The sequence below is a fragment of the Sarcophilus harrisii genome, chromosome 5 (assembly GCF_902635505.1).
Source record: "Sarcophilus harrisii chromosome 5, mSarHar1.11, whole genome shotgun sequence".
Classification (NCBI taxonomy): Eukaryota; Metazoa; Chordata; class Mammalia; order Dasyuromorphia; family Dasyuridae; genus Sarcophilus; species Sarcophilus harrisii.
The window spans coordinates 169,870,484-169,885,101 of NC_045430.1; the positions used below are offsets into that span (position 1 = coordinate 169,870,484).

The 14,618-nt window shown below is 32.0% G+C and overlaps 1 protein-coding gene across 13 annotated transcripts in view; it reads right to left on the minus strand.

Moving 5' to 3' along the window:
- The window catches only part of CADPS2 (calcium dependent secretion activator 2), a 678,697-nt gene that overhangs the window by 302,149 nt on the left and 361,930 nt on the right, over positions 1 to 14,618 (minus strand). The window lies entirely within an intron of this gene.

A 14,618-nucleotide genomic window follows, 5' to 3' on the forward strand; every position in this document is an offset into this window, starting at 1 on the left:
CTACAAGCAACTAGAAAAAAACAATTCAAATATAGATGAGCCACCATAAGTATTATTCAAGATCTAGCACCATCTACATTAAAGGATCGAAAGGCCTGGAATCTGATATTCCAAAAGGCTAAGGAATTTGGTATGCAGGCAAGAATAACTTACCCAGCCAAAAATGAGCATTTTTTTTCCCAGGAAGAAGATGGCATTCAAAAAAATGGTGAATTTCATCTATTTCTGATGAAAAACCGGAACTAAACAAAAAGTTTGATCTCCAAATATAGGACTTAAGAGAAACATAAAAAGGTAAAAAGAAATCTTGGAAACTATATTTCTGTGATGAATATACATTAAGAACACATGTACAATTTGGTTTTACAGTTATAATATAAAAAAGAAACTAGATTTGGAAAGGAAATTGTACCAGAAAAAGGGTAAAGTGAGGGTACTACATCTCACAAAGAGGTAAAGGAAACCTATTATATCTGAGGGAAAAAAGGGAGAGGGATGAACATAGTGTGTATCTTACTCTCATCAGAATTAGCTTAAAGAAAAAAATATTAGACATATTCAAATTACAGAGAAACTTCTCTCACCTCATTGAAAAGTGGAAGGGGAAAAGTGAAAAGGGAAAGAGTAAGCTAAATAGAAGGTGATACAGAAATTGTAAGGAAAAAGTTTAAGAAAAGGGGAGGGACTTTAAGGTGGGGGGAGGGATCCTAAAAAGAGAAGGCTGTCAGAAGGAAGTGGTACTCATAAGTTTAATACTGGGAAGGAGGATAAGGTGGAAGGAAAGGAGAAAAGCATAAGTAGGGGTTAACAAGATGGTAAGAAATGCAGAATTAGTCATTTTAACCATAAATGTGAATGGTAAACTCCCCCATAAAGCAGAAGCGGTTAGCAGAGTGGATTAAAAGCCAGAACATTACAATATATTGTTGACAGGAAACACATTTGAAGCAGGCAATATATACATAGTAAAGGTAAAGGACTAGAGCAGAATCTATTATGCTTCCGATGAAGTAAAAAAAGCAGGGGTAGCCATCCTGATCTCAGATCAAGCAAAAGCAAAAATTGATCTAATTAAAAGAAATAATGAAGGGTACTATATCTTGCTAAAGGGTAGCATAGATAATGAAGCAATATCAATATTAAACATATATGCACTAACTGGTGTAGCATCTAAATTCTTAAAAAAGAAATTAAGAGAACTGCAAGAAGAAATAATCAGCAAAACTATAATAATGGGAGATCTCAACCTTTCACTCTCAGAATTAGATAAATCAAACCACAAAATAAATAAGAAAGAAGTAAAAGAGGTAAATAGAATACTAGAAAAGTTAGGTATGATAGATCTTTGGAGAAAACTAAATGGAGACAGAAAGGAGTACACTTTCTTTGCATCAATTCATGGAATCTATACAAAAATTGCCCATATATTAGGACATAAAAATCTCAAATTCAAATGCAGAAAGGCAGAAATAGTAAACGCATCCTTTCCAAATCACAATGCAATGAAAATTACATTCAATAAATAGACCAAAAAAATTGGAAACTAAATAATCTCATCCTAAAGAATGATTGGATGAAACAGCAATTCATAGACACAATTAATAATTTCACCCAAGAAAATGGCAATAATGAGACGTCATATCAAAAATGTGTGGGATACAGCCAAAGTTGTAATAAGGGGAAATTTTATATCTCTAGAGGCCTACTTGCATAAAACAGAGAAAGAGAAGGTTAATGAATTGGGCTTGCAACTAAAAAAGCTAGAAAAGGAACAAATTAAAAGTCCCCAGTCAAACACTGAACTTGAAATTCTAAAAATAAAAGGAGAGATTAATAAAATTGAAAGAAAAAACCTATTGAATTAATAAATAAAACTAAGATTTGGTTTTATGAAAAAACCAATAAAATAGATAAACCCTTAGTAAATCTGATTTAAAAAAGGAAATAAGAAAATCAAATTGTTAGTCTTAAAAATGAAAAGAGAGAACTTGCCACTAATGAGAGGAAATTAGAGCAATAATTAGGAGTTGCTTTGCCCAACTTTATGCCAATAAATTCGATAACTTAAAGGAAATGAAAGAATACCTTCAAAAATACAGCTTGCCCAGATTAATAGAGAAGTAAATTGGGTTAAACAGTCCCATTTTAGAAAAAGAAATAGAATAAGCTATTAATCAACTCCCTAATAAAAAGTCCCCAGGATCAGATAGATTTTCATATGAATTCTACCAAACATTTAAAGAACAATTAACTCCAATGCTATATAAACTATTTGAAAAAATAGGAATTGAAGGAGTCCTATCAAATTCCTTTTATGATACAGACATAGTACTGATACCTATACCTGGTAGGTTGAAAACAGAGAAAGAAAATTATACACCAATCTCCCTAATGAATATTGATGCAAAAAACTTAAATAAAATATTAGCAAAAAGATGACAAAAAATCATCCCCAGGATGATACACCATGACCAAGTAGGATTTATATTAGGAATGCAGGGCTAGTTCAATATTAGGAAAACTATTAGTATAATTGACTATATCAATAACCAAATTAACAAAAACCATATGATCACCTCAATAGATGCAGAAAAAGTATTTAATAAAATCCAACATCCATTCCTAATAAAAACACTTGAGAGTGTAGGAATGAATAGACTTTTCCTTAAAATAGTCAGGAGCATCTATTTAAAACCATCAGTAAGCATCATATGTAATGGGGATAAACTGGAACCATTCCCAATAAGATCCAGAGTGAAACAAGGTTGCCCACTATCACCATTACTATTCAATATTGTATTAGAAATGCTAGCTTTGCCAATAAGAGTTGAGAAAGAGATTAAAGGAATTAGAGTAGGTAATAAGGAAACCAAATTATCACTCTTTGCAAATAATATGATGGTTTACTTAGAGAACCCCACAGATTCTCCTAAAAAGCTATTAGAAATAATCTACAACTTTAGCAAAGTTGCAGGATACAAAATAAATCCACATAAATCCTCAGCATTTTTATACATCACCAACAAAATCCAACAGCAAGAGATACAAAGAGAAATTCCATTTAAAATAACTGTTGATATCATAAGATATTTGGGAATCTATCTGCCAAAGGAAAGTCAGGAATTATATGAGCAAAACTATAAAACACTTTTCACACAAATAAAGTCAGAATTAAACAATTGGAAAAATATTAAGTGCTCTTGGATAGGTTGAGGAAATATAATAAAGATGACAATACTATCTAAACTAATCTATTTATATAGTGCTATACCAATCAGATTCACAAGAAACTATTTTAATGACCTAGAAAAAATAACGAAATTCATATGAAAGAACAAAAGGTCTAGAATTTCAAGGGAACTAACGAAAAAAAAATTCAAATGAAGGCGACCTAGCTGTACCTGCTCTAAAACTATATTATAAAGCAGCCATCACCAAAACATTTGGTATTGGCTAAGAAATAGACTAGTTGATCAGTGGAATAGGTTTGATTCACAGGGCAAAATAGTCAATAGCTATAGCAATCTAGTGTTTGACAAACCCAAAGATCCCAACTTTTGGGACAAGAATTCACTATTTGACAAAAACTGCTGGGAAAACTGGAAATTAGTACGGCAGAAACTAGGCATGGACCTACACTTAACATCATACACCAAGATAGCAACAAAATGGGTTCATGAATTAGGCATAAATAACAAGATTATAAATAAATTAGAGTAACATAGGATAGTTTACCTTTCAGAACTTGTAGGGAAGGAATTTGTGACCAAAGAAGAATTAGAGATCATATTGATCACAAAATAGAAAATTTTGATTATATCAAATTAAAAAATTTTGTACAAATAAAACTAATGCAAAAAACAAGATTAGAAGGGAAGTAATAAACTGGGAAAACATTTTTACAGTTAAAGGTTCTCATAAAGGCCTCCTTTCCAAAATACATAGAGAATTGACTCCAATTTATAAGAAATTAAGCCATTCTCCAATTGATAAATGGTCAAAGGATATGAACAATTTTAAGATAATGAAATTGAAACTATTTCTACTCATATGAAAGGGTATTCCAAATCACTATTGATCAGAGAAATGCAAATTAAGACAATTCTGCGATACCACTACTCTCAGATTGGCTATGATGACAGGAAAAGATAATGACGAATGTTGGAGGGGATGTGGGAACACTGGGACACTGATGCATTGTTGGTGGAGTTGTGAACGGATCCAGCCATTCTGGAGAGCAATTTAGAATTATGCTAAAAAAAGTTATCAGACTATGCCTACTCTTTGATCCAGGAGTGTTTCTACTGGGCTTATATTCCAAAGAAATACTAAAGAAGGGAAAGGGACCTGTATGTGACAAAATATTTGTGGCAGCCCTTTTTGTAGTAGCTAGAAACTGGAAATTGAATGGATGCCCATCAATTGGTGAATGGTTGGGTAAATTGTGGTATATGAATGTTATGGAATATTATTGTTCTTTAAGAAATGACCAGCAGGATGAATACAGAGAGGCTTGGAGAGACTTACATGAACTGATTGATGCTGAATGAAATGACCAGAACCAGAAGATCATTAGAAACTTCAACAACAATACTGTATGAGGATGGATTCTGATGGAAGTGGATTTCTTCAACAAAGAGAAGATCCAATTCAGTTACAACTGATCGATGATGGACAGAATCAGATATATCTAGAGAAGGGACACTGGGAAATAAATGTGGACTACTTGCATTTTTGTGTTTCTTTCCAGGTTATTTTTACCTTCTGAATCCAATTTTTCTTGTGCAACAAGAGAACTGTACAGATCTGCACACATATATTTTATCTAAGATATACTTTAACATGTTTAACATGTATGAGACTGCCTGCCATCTAGGGGAGGGAGTGAAGGGAAGGAAGGGAAAAGATGGAACAGAAGTGAGTGCTAGGGACAATGTTGTAAAAAAAAAAAAAAAAAGTACCCATGCATATGTTCTGTCAATAAAAAGCTATATAAAAAAAGATATTCCAAGAGTTATTGTTTCTCTAGTGTTCAATTCACAATTTTCTATGAGGCTTTGATTATGAATGCTTTGTCACTATTGTTTTATTCTGTGTTTGTGTCTTGATTCTTGATTTTCCCTGTCAATATAATAACTTATGGTAAGGTTCTTTTGTTGTGTTTTGCTCATTTTTGAGTCTATTTTTTGAATTTTAAACTTTATGTTAAATTTTAGGTTCCTTTCTCAGGTTGGATAGAGTACTCCCAAGTTTCAGATTCTTCATGATTGTGTTATCTAAGTTGGTTCTGAGAGCTTGTAAGTTTTTGGTGCTTTCAAAGTGTATAATCTAAGGAATGGTGTGGTCACTGCTCTCCTGGTCTGTTGCTTTGGTTTTTACAGAGAGAGGGACTTTGTTCTTTAACTAACAACACACTTCCTGACTTTGGAGCTCTCCTGGAGCCACAAAAGTGAAAATCTGTTCAAGAGTCATCCATCTGTCCAAGAAAATCCCCTTTTTGACTTGGAATTGATAACAGTTGCCCTCCTCCCCTTGTAAGCAACCATGGACATTCTTCTCTTTTGTGGAACTGTGACCTGGGCCCTCATACCCCTTCAGATGCAGTTAGGCTATTCTTTGCTTTGGAACTGCAACCTAGAATTACTGAGTATGGACAATGCAACAAGGCCCTGAACCTAAACCCAGCAAAGTATCTTCTTTATTCTATTTGTGATCAGTTATCCAACTTTATCACCAATGGACTGAGTACTCCTGAAGCTGCTGCTATTGTTACAACCCTTTCTAAAGTTTGCTGCTGGCATTGCTGCGGAATGGCAGGTCCTGAACCCTAGCACTTCCCCAGTGTGACAGACATTTTCTGCCAATTTCCTAAAGTGTCTTAAATGAATTGAAAAATTGCTTTAAAAGTGTCTCTGATACTCCATAATTCTATTCGAGGTGTTACTTATTATATAGTTATTTGGAGGATAATTTGGGACAGTTCACATGAGTTCCTGCCTCTATTCTGTCAGTTTCAACATAGATGAAAGCTACATTTCTAAAGAAAAAAAAAGTGATTTGGGTCTATAGTTTCGAAAACAGCATGGGAAGGGAAGTAATCAAAGTAAGATGACTGACATAAAATTGCTCCATATACTGTAATGAGAACATATACTCTTCTTTGACTTTCTAAGTTCATTATTACTTTCTTTTGCTGGTTCCATAATATCTATAATATCATATACAGAATGATTTTGAAGGTACATAGTCAGTTCTAACCTTTCTCCTGAGACTATATCCTCTAGCATCAGTAAATGTTTGCTGTATATCTTGACCCAGATTGCACATCAACATCTCAAACTTATTATCTATCAGTCCATCCTCCAGGTTTTTCTATTTCTACTGAAGGTATCATCATTCTAGTCACCTTAATTAGGTTCACATCCTTTAGAACCAATGTTAATGGATTATTGGTAACTTTGGAGAGAATACTTTCAACTGAGTGATGTTTGGAAGTAAAGCACCTTGCAAATAATGAAATGAGTAATAAATGCATGTTGCATGTATAAAAATATTAACTTATCAGCAGTTAGTCATTTGATAGTAGTCATTTTCAACCCAATTGCCTTTTAAGAGTTTCTGTTTTGTTTTGCTTTTGTCTACTAAGCGCGAATTTTAAGAGTCTGATCAGCTTTGCTTTGCTCCAAATGCTGGCAGGTGTCCAGTTCTGTTCAAATCATGTTTTCTGGATTTTGTTCAATTATGCAGATAAATTTATCCCTGGGCATAACTCATTTTCATTTTCTTTTCAACAGATCATATTCCCCCTCCCTTTTTGTGATATCCTAAATTTTCTGACTGGGTTTTTTTAGCATATAATCTATAACTATATATCCATTTTTACTATTACTTCTTTGATTTGTGAGTTCTGGACCTAGAAACCATATTTTAGGTATATTTTCTTTCAAATTTCTTTGGTAATGACTCGTTCATTTTATTTTACTTTTTCCTCTTGGAGGTAATCTTCTTTTGTGATTTCTAGGAATATAGTGTCAGGATTTTATTTTGATTTTGTTTTTCTGAGAACTCAATAAAATTATTTCTTTGTATGCCATTTTCTAGGTCAGTTTTTTGAAAAAAGAATAACTCTCACATAGTGTGATGGATCTGGGGTAGAAGAGCTTTTGGGAAACATACAGTTAAACCTATTTGTTTTATAGATAAAGAACCTGATGCTTAGACAAACGATTCAACCAATATAACATATAGTATAAGTGATGGAATTCAGACCTATGTCACTGGATTCCAGAGAGTTATCTTTCTATGTCTAACACTTCATCAAAATATTATTTCACTGTTATCACACAAATTTGTTCATAATTTGCTGCAACTTTTTTCTTTTATAATGTAGCTTTTTTCAACTTCCAACTTTTTTTTTAAACAAGATATCTACTACTTTTCTTAAGACTCCCTTCTGACCCTTCATTTTGTGGATTAGATCCCCAATAAACTCTCAAACTCCTGTGGCAATTATTGTTGATATATTATAATCTGTTGCTTAATCCTAGTATCTTCATCTTTTATCCTATAGTATTTTTCATTAAAATAGTATACTATAATTGATAAAATCACTTTCAGAGTTTAGATCACTTAGATCGGTCTTATGCCCAATATTTACATTTTAAATTTTTTTATTTTATTCTAAACTTAAGAAATAATACAAGCATTTCCATAATACAGTGGAAAAAAAGATCTTATATGAAATTGCAAATAGATTATGTACAATTTGGTAATTCCTTTAAAATATATAATGCAGTTATCAAGTAACTTTCCTCTTATTTTTCCCTCCTCCTTCCCTCATTTAAGAAATGGTTACTAATATGCACACACACTTGTGTGTTTGTGTATTCTATCTATATTATTTATCTACAGATTATATTTATAAATTCTATACATATTTCTATTTATCACTTCTTTTCCTGGATGCAGATAACATCTTCCTTCATATGTATTTTATATTTAATTTGGATATTTTAATAATCAAAATGACTTAGTCATTCAGCATTGTTCTTAGAACAATATTGCTGTTACTATATACCATACACCCTTAGTTCAGCTTACTTGGTTCTTCATTATTTCATTCATCTCTAACAAATATTAGCTTTGTGATCCTAGAAAACTCAATATATCTCTTAATTCTCCAGGCAATCTCAAAGACTTAAAGTTGAGGAGATGCCCATATATACTGCTAAGGGACTTCTGGATCAGAAATTACATATATAAAAGGGACATGATGGAATAAGCTCGAATTAGCTCATTAAATTAGTATGGGCTTTTTGTTCTTGTTGTTCAGTTGTTTCAGTCATGTCCAATTCTTCATGACTCCATTTGAGGTATTCTTGGCAAGGATATTGAAGTGTTGCCATTTCCTTCTTCTACTCATTTTTTTTAACAGATAAAGAACTGAGGCAATCAAAAGTTAAGTGAATTCTTCAGATAAATAAGCTAGTAAGTATCTGAGGCCAAACTTAAACTCAGGTTTTCCTGATGCCAGGCCCAGCACAGTATCCTGTCTTCCCAGTTGCCCCAGTAAGAACATTTACAATTCAGAAATTTGCAAACAAATTTGCAATTCCACTCATCAGGGCTTGTTTTATTGTTATTTTTTTCTAATTTCTCAGACTTTTAGAGATGGAGAAAATGCTAATCATTCAGACTAATCTCACATTTTTTCCCAATATGCTGGCTATTAAACAATTACCAGAATATTACTGACTATACCAATGAAATCACAGGTTCAAAAGACGCCTTAAAAATCTTGTTTGTGTTAGCAGTTTTTCTTTGTTTCCTCATGTTCTCTCTGCAACAACACATTTGCGCGCACACACACATACACACAAACACACACACATACACACACACACTCATTTTGGTGGTTAAACATTTAAACTTCCTCAACTAAGTGGAGTCTAAGAAACTGGATGAATTGATGCAGAGAGAATGTATATTATTATGTTGGAAAGGAGGATGACTTTTAATGAATGTCTATTCTGAGCTGCTATTAGTTCCAGCTTTTAAAACTCCCTTGGGTTACTGACTCATCTAAATGTATTAGTAAAGCACCTAAAGTTGGGGGATTGGGGAGATGCCTATAGTTCATAATGGGTGTAAATAGTTTGTCCTTGCTGTATTTTTTAAAAATTTTATGAAGATTACCTGGCAGAAACTCTATCTCTCTGACTGTTCTTTTTTCATTTGGCAGATTTCTTATTATTTTTCAGGATAAAGGGAAGTTAAAATACAATTCTTCATTCTGCCATCTTATTAGATGTTCCAAAGATATAGATATGGGAGAAAGAAATAAAAAAGTAAAGACATGAGTTGAATTTGGTTAAAACTAATCCTGAATAAACTTTATCTTAATTGTAAAAAAGGTGCTTTAAAGATGTTCACTGTTTTTTGGGGCCCCAAGTAACTACATCTATGGCATATTTAGCCATCCTAGCATGCTTTAGTAATGAATTCAGGATGCAAAAAGTGCCCTATTGGAAGACAACATTAAAGTGTTTTCTAAAGACTAAATATACACAGATATTTTGCTCTAGAATTTAACTCTGCATCAGCTAAAAAGTCAATACACATGGGACAAAAGTGCCCTATTTAAACTATGCAAAAACAAAACAAAACAGGAAGAAGTAGACTGCCTATTCTTTTAAGTTTTTGAAAGTGATAGTTTTCCTCTCTTGGGTAGCTCCTTGTTTGAATATGGAACTATTTTAAATAATACTTTCCTATTGTAAAAATTCAGCAACAAAAAACCGGAGGTATATTGTGTTAGTCAGATGGCTATCCTGAGGCGTTTTTACAAGGTAAACAGAGGAAACAACCTGATGAAAATTATGACTATAAAAGGTAATTATTGCTTACTGCATTAAAATGTGACAATCAGCTTCAAAAGACAATGATTCATTTTAATAAAATAATCAGTGTAATAACACTAAATTATCTATATATTCAAGATGTACCTATAATTAAATACCACCTGCTGTATCCTTGTAGTATTCACACATATGAAAAACACAAAATAGCTGTCATTTTTGGATTATTAGTTTTAAACATCTTTATTCTTCTAATGAAACGGATATAGTTAGTATTCGGTTGTGTCTGATTCATCATGATCCCATTTGGGGGTTTTCCTGGCAAAGATACTGGAGTAGTTTGCCATTTCTTTCTCTAGCACATTTTATAAACGAGGAAACTGGGTCAAAGACCCAATATCACATAGCTCGTGTCAGAGATGAGATTTGAACTCTTGAAGATGAGTCTTCTGGACTCTTAAGCCTGGCATTCTATTCACTGTGCTGCCTAAAATTATTATTAAAATCAAGAATACATATGACTTTTAGTTTTCCATATTTCAAACAAATGTTTGACATGTGTGAAAGTGTTTTTCATCAATTCCACTTCTTTGAAAATGTCACTCTGATAAGTAAGAGCCTTTGCATGTTATCTCCAAGATTCAGCAATGTTTTCTCTCAATGGAACATAAAAGGTAAGGCATGTAAAGTACTTTTTTTGTTTTCTGTTTTTGGTTTTTGTTTTAAGCATGGGTTTCAGCACTTACACACTGGAAGTATTCAAAGAACATAGCACATTTTTGGAAAGTTCTTAATGAGATTGAACAGCAATTTTTTGACATTTGAGATGTTGCTTCTAGCAAAAGCCAGAATTTGTTTATACTAAAATGTTGTTAATAAAGTGGGTAGTGCCATTTTTGGCAAAAAGAAACAATAAGGCATGACTATATATAATAGGATCCAACTTCTTTCTGTGGCTCATAAACTCCTTCTGAAGGAAATTTTAAGGAGTAGCTGTGGTAGCATCCTTAAATTATTGTGTTCCTAGCCACCTATTTGAATATATAAGTTCTGCTATGACTATTTATGAGATTTTTGTCCCATTACTAGTTATATCTTATAACGATAGGATTACTATTTAATAACAATATATTTAAGATAACATTTTATAGAATCATCATTTCATAGCCAAACACCTATTTATTATTTTAAAAGATATTATATTAAAAAGTTCTATAATTAATTTATTGTTTTTCATATGTTTCATATCTGAGTCCTTATGAATTCATTTGTATTTTTCTTTGGCAAAGATAGTGGAATGATTTGCTATTTTTTCTCCTGCTCATTTTTACAGATGAAGAAGTGAGGCAAACATCATTAAATGATTTACCCAGAGTCATACATAGCTAGTAAATATCTGAGGCAAGATTAGTACTTAGGAAGTTGAGTCTTTCTGAGTCTGGTCCAGATTCTCTATCCACTGTGTCACCAAGCAGCCTGTAATCGATTTAGATAAATCCTAAAAATGGAAAATCCATGTCCTAATTACTTCTTTTTCAAAGAATCAAGAAAGATAATAATTAAACATTCTTAAGTCACAGAGAATAACATGATAAATCCATTATAATCTTTCTTTTGGTAAATAAAACCTACAAAATATAAGGCCATGTTTTCATTTCAAAGGAATCCTAAAAGGAAAATGTATTTTACGTTGAAAATAACCTCTTATTACTCTTTAAATTTACTAGATTATAAAGTAAAAATAGACTTTATAATACAAGAAATTCTGTGAAATTCACTAATAAAAGTCAAAATTATTAACAATATTGATGTGACAGATAAAACAAAGTAGATTTAAACAGATAGATGTGTTCTGTATAAGAACAAAGATGAAATGGTAGATGCAAGTCAGAAAGATACTAATAGGACAATATGTTCAGTTAAAAAATATTTTATTTTTTCCAAATTTCATTAGATTTTATTTCTTGAAGAAGAAGCTAAATTTCCATGTCGAAATATGAAAATCCTACTGGGGCTTAGAAAAAATAAACAAAAAATACATGATAAACCATATCTAAGAAGTAGAAGAGAGGTCAGATAAAAAGGGGAGTTGAAAAATGAAGCAGAAATGTCCTTGTCACAGTATACTCTAAAATTTTTGGCAGCCATTTACCAATTTTAATGCCTTTGGGACCCTCCCTCATTGACATCACAAAGTTAATGCAATGTTTTCAATAACTGTTCTGTTAATCTGGGAACCAGCATGGCCCAGGGTACTCAGGAGGCAGGAGAGAGGCAGTAAGAAGTAATAAGATAATTTTGCCATCTTTCCTCAGATTCCAACTTGCTACCTTTTGCCCTCTGCACAGATTCTAAATAGTTTATCTGAATACACAAATGTCCTTGCCTTTTAAAAGTACAGTAAATAATGACTTTTAAATTTAACAATATGTTGTATTTAATATTCCTTTTTCCTTCTATGTACATACCTTCCTTTCTTTTCACCCCTATTTTTTTACTGTTAACATTTTTCTGAACTCTTCATTTAGTAAAGAAAGCATCAATTCAGTATTTAATTTTTTAATATATTCATTAAAATTAGTCCTCTAATCTTGGTTTCAGACTATACTGATATTATTGATAATAGTGATATTATATATATAATATACATATATACATATATACATATATATATATATATAACACAACGAATGAAAACAGTCATTTAGCTTAATAAATATCATGGTGTATATAAAAAACTTTTTGAAATAATACTGGTAAGCAAACTCCCCAATTTAGATTTCAGAATAGCAGTTGCCAATGGTAGCAATGGGATATGGTCAATAATAGGTCACAATAATATTCTAGTCAGTGGGAGAACTAAGTGTATTCATTTTCTTTGTGTCTGCCCCAATGGGTTAAATAAACTTTTCAAACATTGGCTTGCTGATATTTGTAAAGTGATGACTTTTCTATTAAAGACTAACAGTCTTTCTGATGGTGGAATGAGCAATTTGTTAAGTGTTCTCTACTGTTGGAGGACAAATCCTGTACTGGTAGGTATCTCATTCAGGAGAAAATAATACATTACTGAACACTGTTTTTCATTAAAAAAAAAGTTAAGTGTTTTTCTCTTCATGATTCAGTGTCAGCAAAAAGAATTAGATTGAAAAGGAAAATATCTATTAATAAAGCTCAGGGTCAGGAAAAAACATAAATCATGCTATTACTTTTCTCTAAAAGACATGAGTTGTAACCTTATAATTCTTGTTACAGACCTATTCATCATAACTTTCTAAGTAAATGTATATAAGACATCTTAGTTTGCTTCCCACTCTCAAACACATTTTATTAAAATAAAACTTATGTGTCTTTTTCAGAGTCTTCAAAATACATTCTTTGTTCATTGACCATAAAATCACAGAATTTTAGAATAGCAGATTGACTGTATACGAGATCTATACTCTTCTTATTTTGACAGAAGTACTGAATAAAGAAGAGTAGATTTGAAGTTTCTCTTCTTATAATAATCAGGATAGCACTAAGGGAATTGGAAGCATCCATATAATACAGATAGTTTTAATAGGTAAATCTCGGGAATTTGAAACTTGAGGAATTGACTGGGGTAAGGTAATTTCATCCCATATAACACATGAGCTAAAACTCAAGAATTTCCAAGCTGTCATGTAAGATATGAATTATAGCTTTATTACTAAGATTGCCTGGACAAAAAAAGAAGGAAGAGGAAATCTATATTCTGGACTTCGAATGAAACATAAGTAATTCCTCATCTATGATCAGGAAAGAGGACAAACCTTGAATAATATTATAAAAACATTCCCAATAAGCATAGTAGTTTTGGTGTTCTGTGATATTAGAACACAGCAATAGAAATCATTAGCTCAATGCTATCTCAATTAAAAGTTATCAGTTTGGACTATGAAAATCAATATAGCAAAGTCTTAATAAACTTTAGTGAGTGATGATCACAGGATCAAAAATTCCAAGCCAGACACAACCTTATATGCCATAGATGACATTTCTAACTACATGATTTCATAGATGAGATACCTGAGGCACAGAAATTAAGTAACATGTCCAAAATTATACAGGTATTAACTTGCAAAAGCAGGATATACTAAGGTGCTCAAAATGAAAGAATGAATGAATTACTAGGAGATTTTCCTCCTGTGGAACAATTTTTTTTGACCATCATGTAGGATAAGAAAGCATCTAAAAGGGACCCAAACCAAAGATAATACATCCAGCAAATGATCTGTTTAAGTAAGGGAAAACAAATCAAAACAAGATTTACTTCAAAGAGATTTGCAAATGCTTATTGGAATGCATTTTTTCACATAAAGTTATTATACTAAAGATATGTCACATAAAGTAAAGTGATCTTGCTCAGAAAATCCATTCCAACTTTAATCTTGTCAAAACAGAAGGATAAGGATAGAGGAAAATATTGGGAATTAAAGAATAATGTGTTAAGAATTAAGAAATTTGAAATACATTAAATCATTATTAAATTATGATTGAAGTATACTTTTACAAAAAAGAAATAGTGTTTAAGAGTCCTCCTACAAATATTCTCACAAGGAAAAAAAAAAAAGAAAAAAATACCCTCCTTATCTCCTAACTTTCCTTGAATGTGGCCATAAGATCTGAAATGGCTTTATGACAGAAGGAAGGTATTCATTTGGGTTGGACCATTCAAATTCTTTTATCCAGTCAAATCTGGGACATGGCTCAAGGAGGCATTCTGTGGCCATGGCCATT